The sequence below is a fragment of the Petaurus breviceps genome, unplaced genomic scaffold, assembly GCF_028583685.1.
Source record: "Petaurus breviceps papuanus isolate PSGF00001 unplaced genomic scaffold, PetGlider_PUasm1.0 80, whole genome shotgun sequence".
NCBI classification, from domain to species: domain Eukaryota; kingdom Metazoa; phylum Chordata; class Mammalia; order Diprotodontia; family Petauridae; genus Petaurus; species Petaurus breviceps.
In genome coordinates this window covers 10016847-10023830 of record NW_027186540.1, presented here as the reverse complement: position 1 = coordinate 10023830, position 6984 = coordinate 10016847, and the positions used below count along the sequence as shown (strand labels likewise).

At 39.3% G+C, this 6984-nt stretch overlaps 1 pseudogene; it reads right to left on the bottom strand.

Moving 5' to 3' along the window:
- Nucleotides 1–3852: 3852 nt before the first annotated feature.
- On the bottom strand, nt 3853–5088 carry LOC138175940 (actin-related protein 2/3 complex subunit 1A pseudogene; annotated as a pseudogene).
- Nucleotides 5089–6984: the final 1896 nt, after the last annotated feature.

The window sequence follows — 6984 nt, the reverse complement described above, 5'->3', positions numbered from 1 at the left end:
CCACTACCACTGGATAAAGGATGCAGATTTATATGTACTTGTGTTGATACCTATTCAGGTGTACTAGTAGCTTGTCCTTATAAGAATGCAACCCAGAAAAACACTTGTAAAACTCTAGATCTCATAAGCCTATATTATGGAACCCCAATGCAGATTCAAAGTGACAACGGGTCACATTTCAAAGGCAATGAAATGAAGAAGTATTGTATACTAAACAATATAGAATGGATATATCATATTCCATATTATCCAGAAGCATCTGGGTTGATTGAAAGAATGAATGGATTACTGAAAGGACAATTGAGGAAGTTAAGTTCCAATAATTCATATCAACATTGGAAGGATAATTTGTTCATGGCTTTGCGTAATTTGAATAATAGACCATTGGGAGGAAGTACACCTCTAGCCAGAATGATGACCCCCAATCTGCAAATTAGAAAACAACAAACACACAAGATCCCTATTATTGAGTATTGGACCTTGAGGCCAGATGTCCCAGCACCGTACCCAGGACCACCTGGTTCAATGGGGTATGATTTACATTGTTTAGAGGACTTTTGGTTGGACAGAAAAGAAATAAGAAAAATCTCCACTGGGATATGCATAAGAATCCCTAAAAATCACTTTGGACAGATTTTACCCAAATCAGGATTAGCAGCTCAAGGAATACATGTATTGGCTGGAGTAATAGATTCTAATCATCAAGGAGAAATTGTTGTAACATTCCAGAATTTAAGTGAAAGGCCCATACAGATTCACAAGAATGATAGGATAGTTCAAGTGATTATTGTTCCTTGTAAAACAATGCCACTTGTAAAAACTGACCCTCCTTCCAAAATAACTGTCACAGGAACTGAAGGATTTGGTTCTAGTGATAGAATAAAATCAGGAGCTAAAGTATGGGTAAAACGGAAGCCAGATGATGTTCCAAAGGCTGCAGAGATTATAGCATATGGGAGGGATAACACTGTAACTATTGTTTATTCTGGAGAAGATGATTACAAAATTGTACCCTTAACTCATTTATTCTACCGTGAGTGAGGCTACGATAGTCTGGTTATTGTCTCTTTGCTTTTTCTTGATTTTTTGTTTGTTCATCTTGTTTGTTAGATTTGTTTCCACAGGCTTGGTACCCTCCATCTGTAGATGCCTGATAGCTTAAGCTGGATGTCACCCCCTGTCTGCAACTGTGATGTGTCACCCTTGGACCTGGCATCAAGCATATTAAGAACTGACCTCTCAAATGGGACCCCTTAGGACAGGGACAGCTCTACATCCGATTTCAGCAGCAAGTAGCCATAGAAGAAGAGATCTTCACCCCTTACCACAAGATTTTGGGGCCCCATTTGTTCGGGGTGGGGGGAATGATGGGGAGCTTGTGCTCAAGCGCCACCCTAAAATATGGTTTTCTGTGTTTATTGTGTGCTATTCTTGTTATATTGTTGTGAAATTTTGTTGACACCAGTTATTCCTACTGTATTTTTGTCAAGTAAGGGACATGAAAGATCTTGGGGCCGAATGTAAGGGTTATGGGATTTAAAGATCTTCCATGCCCCGTTGGACTTGCTGACGTAGCAGGAAGGGGCGGAGCAAGAGGAAGCGGAAGCCAAGCTAGCGTTCCTTCGGTGGCTGGCGGTGGTGGTGACGGCGGCAGCAGCAGAGGCAGTGGCAGCGCGAAGCCCTTTTTTTGAGTTAGAACTGCTAAGGACTTTCTGCTAAGGACTCCTGCTGAGGACTGCCAGGGGCCGGAGCTGCTGGGAGTGCGCTTCCAGGACGCTGGGTGGTTGCTGTGCGTGGGGAGAGGAGGACCTTTGCCTGAGGTAGCCTGTTCTGTTTTAAAGGCTTGAAAATGTGGGTGCTTTCTACTTTATCTACCTGTGCCAATGTCATAACTACTCTGATGGCTTTCACTTTCTGGTTTTGGGACTCAGTCTTTTGGTATCTTAATAAATTTTCTAGTTTATTTCCTCATATGGCAAACATGACGTATTTTCTAATGGATAATTATATCAGCATATTTGTAATCTCTATAGGCATTGTGAATATGACATTGCTGATACAGAAGTAACCAGGAAAGAAATAGAGAGATAGATATGATCCATTCAAACCTTTGTCATATACACTAAGTTTCTGTTAAGCATCTACTGACTCATAAACCCTTCTGGGTTCTCAGCCACCAAGGAAAATAGTCACCATCAGATAGCATTGTTCTTTTGTCATCATGGCTGAAACAGTTTCTAAATTCCACGTGTTGGATTGCCAGAAGGAAGAGGATATTGCACAAGTTCTCTATTACCCCTCAGGAAGAGTAAATCAGAGCATACACGAAGAAACAGGCCCACATTCATTTAATTGCACTTATACATGCAAATGTTGTCTTCTCTTATAGAACATAAGATCCTTGGGGGTAGGGTCTTTTTCTTTTTTGTCTTTGTATATTCAGTGCCTAGCCACACTTAGCAAATAATAAGACCTTAATAAAGGCTTTTTAAGAAATTTTTATTTGATGATTAACCTCTAGGGTCATCTAGTCCAACTTATAAAGTTCCTTTTATAATATGCCCCTATACCTCACTCCACTTGTCTGTGAACAAACCCAATGAAGAAACACCAAAGGAGGGCAACAGTGATGATGGATAATATTGAACTCATGTTATATAAGAATGAAAAGAAAGATTGAAAGATATTTAACATAAAGAAGAAAAGAAAAGAAGGAATTAGAGCTTCAGGATTATGGAGGAGAGAGTCAGTAACTCAGTCAACAAACATTTTTTACTTATTTTACTTATTTGATGGAGGGGGTCACAGTGGTTACTTCTGAGGTATGAATTATTGGACTGGAGTGATCTTTTAGGCTCAGGAGTATTCTGGGATATGATGGAGAGCTCTGGATATCAGCATGCTAAGAAATGACAAGTAGACTTGACCTGCTGTATTTTCAGAGGGTAAAACTAGAAGCAATGGAAAGTATTTGAAGAGGAAAAAAAATAGATTCGATTCAATGAAAACCTTCCTAAACATAGAGCTATTGAAAAATGAAATGAGCTTTCTGGGGTGGCTAGGTGGCACAGCGAATACAGCACAAGCCCTAGAGTCAGGAGAATCTGAGATCAAATTTGACCTCAGGCACTTAATACTTACAGCTGTGTGACCTCGGGCAAGTCACTTAACCCCAATTGCCCTGTCTTCCCCCCTCTAAAAAGCAAAGGAAACGAAACAAAACAAAGAAAGAAAGAGCTTTCTTAGGAAGTTGTGGTTTCCCTTTCCCTTGAGGTCGTTAAGCAAAGGTTGGGTATTTTAGAATTCAGTACATTTTAGAACATATGGCTCCTGAGATCTTTTTACTCTCTGAGGATCTGTGATTCCATTACTCTACAAAAACCAAATACTGATATGTTCACAGCAGGAAAGAATAATTAACATACTCTCTAAGCTCCTATTCTCAAAACTAAATATTTATTTAATCAAGGATTTTTTTTTACTTTGATCATATATTTTAACATTGTATTGTTAGCACAGTTTAATTTCATATGAATGTGTGTATGTATTTATGTAAGGGTATATGAGACAGACAGAAATAATTTATTCTTAAGATTCAATATTTTATTCATTGACTACTCGATTTATTTTTTTGTATTTTTCTAGCAGACAATTTATATAAAATCCCCCTTTAATTTAGTGTGACAACTTCCCACAATAAACTACTTAAAAAGCAGCTTTGGTCAAGAATGGAATGAAATAGCCAATCAAAAAGACATCACTGTTGATTTTTTTAAACTAATACATTCACCAATTATGTTCAAAAAAACAAAAACAAAACATCTGCAAGGGATATTTTCTCAGTTTTCACTTGTGGTAGGGTCTTTCCTGTGTTCATGCAAATTATGGAGCTCCATTCTGGCAAGTGTCTGTCATGCTAGAGAAAGGAAATACAGCTCCACATGATTCGTAGCCCCTGGATCGAAGACTCTAAAATCTTGAAATCCCAAATTGTCATTGCTCCATCAATGCCAGTGGTACAAAATTTGCGGCAGTTTTGTCTGTCCACGTCATAAATAGACACTTGGGTGATACTGTTTTGGTTTAGCGTGTCTACAGCAGTGTTGGCGATCCTCAGTCGTGGCACTCTTGTCCATGTTGTGGAAGCTTCCATGGCAGAAATGTTGCGCTGGATGCTCTGTTATGGAATGTCTCATTTGGAGACGAAGGTCAAGGAGCCACGATCATCATAATTGAACAGCATTGGGCAGCAGTCATGGCCAGCAGCCACGCTATTCTCAGGGGAAAAAGACACACTCAGGAGTGGGGGGAACTCTGTTTTCAGCTGTGAAACCATCATGTTTTTGGAGGCATCGGCAACTGATACAGTACTATCGTGGCTGACCCAAGCAAGGCGGTTTCCACTGGCAGAGAAACTAACTCCATGTACCCAACCACCACTTTTGGTACCACCAAACTCTGACATCAGTTGACTAAAAGGCATCTTGGTCCCCCATGGAGTACTGGCTGGCTTTTCATCAACTTCTTTAATGTAGGCAGAAAAAAAACAAAAACAAAAACAAAAAAAACTGCATTTGAAATCACAAGATCCAGAAGCCAGCAAAACATTGTCGGGATGCAGTTCAAACTCAGGACAGTAGAACGAATTGGTTTTTTTATGTGTTTGCTCACCCACCAGTCATTTTCAGACTCAAAGTAGCACACAGAAATTAGTCGAGCTCCACTACCTACAGCAAATTTATTCTCCAAAGGAGACCATTTCACAAAGGTGGCTGCACGGTTAATCCTCAGGATCACCAGGGTTGGTTTCCAGATGCCAACTTTCTGACTCCAGACATAGGCATTACAGTCTGCACCACAAGTTACAATTCGATCGCTTTGGGAGCCCAGTCAATACCTGTGATGTGTCCATTGCGTACCTTCAGTTCATGGGCTTTCACCCATTCTTCTTGTAAATGTGGACTTCATGATTATTAGGGCTAAGGGCAATCTGAGTACGGTCTCTGTTCCAGGCATGGCAGGGGATTGGCTCCAGTAAAAATTGATGTAAGGACATTATTCTTAGTGTTTTCAAAAGGGAAAAAGCTGGGATGGTAAGGGTGCACACGAGCCCGGGAGCGGAGGATTCGCAGACTCTGGTCAGTCGACGCGAATAAGCTCCGGCGGCGGCGGCGGGAGGAAGATGGAGGCCTGGAGGGAGCGGCTGACAGGGATCCCGGAAACGGGCACAGAGCCAGCGCTGCACGGCCTCCGAGCCCATCACGACTACTTGATTTAAAGAATACAGGTAAATATCAGATTTATATTAGAAAAACTACAACATTTTAATTGGATATATTGAATGTGTGCTCACTTAAGAGAATATCAAATGAAGTCAAATATCGATGAAATAAAAAATCAAATGAGATAAAATCTGCAAAGTACTTTGCACACCTTTGAATTTTATGAGTTAGTTTTATCATTTCCTGAACACTTTGTTCTAATTCATTGGTCTATTGCTGCAAGATTCCTACGGTATCAATGAACCCTTTTTACATCCCGTTTGAAGATGAGGAAAACTGAGAGGTTAAGGGACTCTCAAAGGATACACAGGAAACTTAAGGCCAGGTACATATAGTCCTGTTTTCAGTCCGTTTGGCCAAGTTGCTTTATGAAGCAGTCTGTTTCTTATAAAATGTGTTTTATATTAGGTTTGAGAAAATGCATTGTAAAAAAAAAAGTAATTAGATACAGAAAGTTAAGCTGAACCAATGTTAAAGATTTAAACCAAAAACCTCTAAAAGAATCCAGGAATTTAAAAGTTTTAAGAACCTTTTCAGCTTTTTAAGAAAAACAAGGATGTTAGTTCAGGCTAGGTTTCTTGAGTTCTGAGCTTCTTGGCTTTTATTATTTTATGCCATGTTGTGAGAATAATTAAAATGTCAATATATTTTGCTTTTCTCTGCTGTTTCAAAAACTCCTAAGCTTCAATAACAAAATAAGACAAAAGCTTGAAAGGGACCCCTAATCATTAGGGCATTGATAGCATCAGCACTGCCATCACCAAGCATCTAAGAAATTGACCTAAACAATGGACATCATAGACATTGCATGACAGACAGCTGAGTTTGCTGGTTTGCCTTAGGTCTCCCTCTATTTGTCCACATGTGCTAAATTCATTCCGATAAAGGAATCGAATGAAATAGACCACAAAATGATTTATCTCAAGGGATTTTTCTGCTTCGTAACACATGGCAATCTCACATTGTAGGGGGCGACTTACCTGACCTTCACATATATTCTATATTTAGATATATGCTTGTGTGTTTTATCTCCCTGCTACAATAAATATAAGTAGACTAACTGTATTAATTTTATATTTGTTCCAGGATGTGGGTGACATCAGTCCTTCAAATGATATATGCTAAGGTTAAAAATGCATTATAGAGTCATAGTACTTGAGAAATTGAAGGGATTTTAGGGATCAGAATAATCAATAGTAAGGAATCAGGAATGCTTATTTATAGAAGACAATTCTCTCTCTTCAGGCTTTCTTGTCATTTTCTGACCTAATAAAGTGATGGTCCATTTTAAACTTATATTCTCTTTTTTCAGACTTTCCAATTCTCTAATCACAGTATTTACACAACTTAGTCCAAATAGCTTTCACCCTTCCTACTTTTCTGGAAACCACTAGTTCTCAGAACAATGTATGTGTGTATGTGCTGTATGTGTTTGGCTAGGGGTAGGTGGCAAGTGGAATTGATAGGGCTGGCAAAAACAATGATTTAATCCATATAGGAAACTCTCCCATAATGCAAATCAGCAACTTATCTATATAACTGGTAGTCTTCATAGTGGCCTGGTGTCATTAACAGGCTGACTTCAAATTTGACTTCTCTTGTCTTAAATCTGACCTCTGTCACTACTTTATGATCATGGTCAGGTCAGGTCAGGTCACATTGCTTCTCTGAACTTCCATTTCCTGATCTGTAAAATGATGAG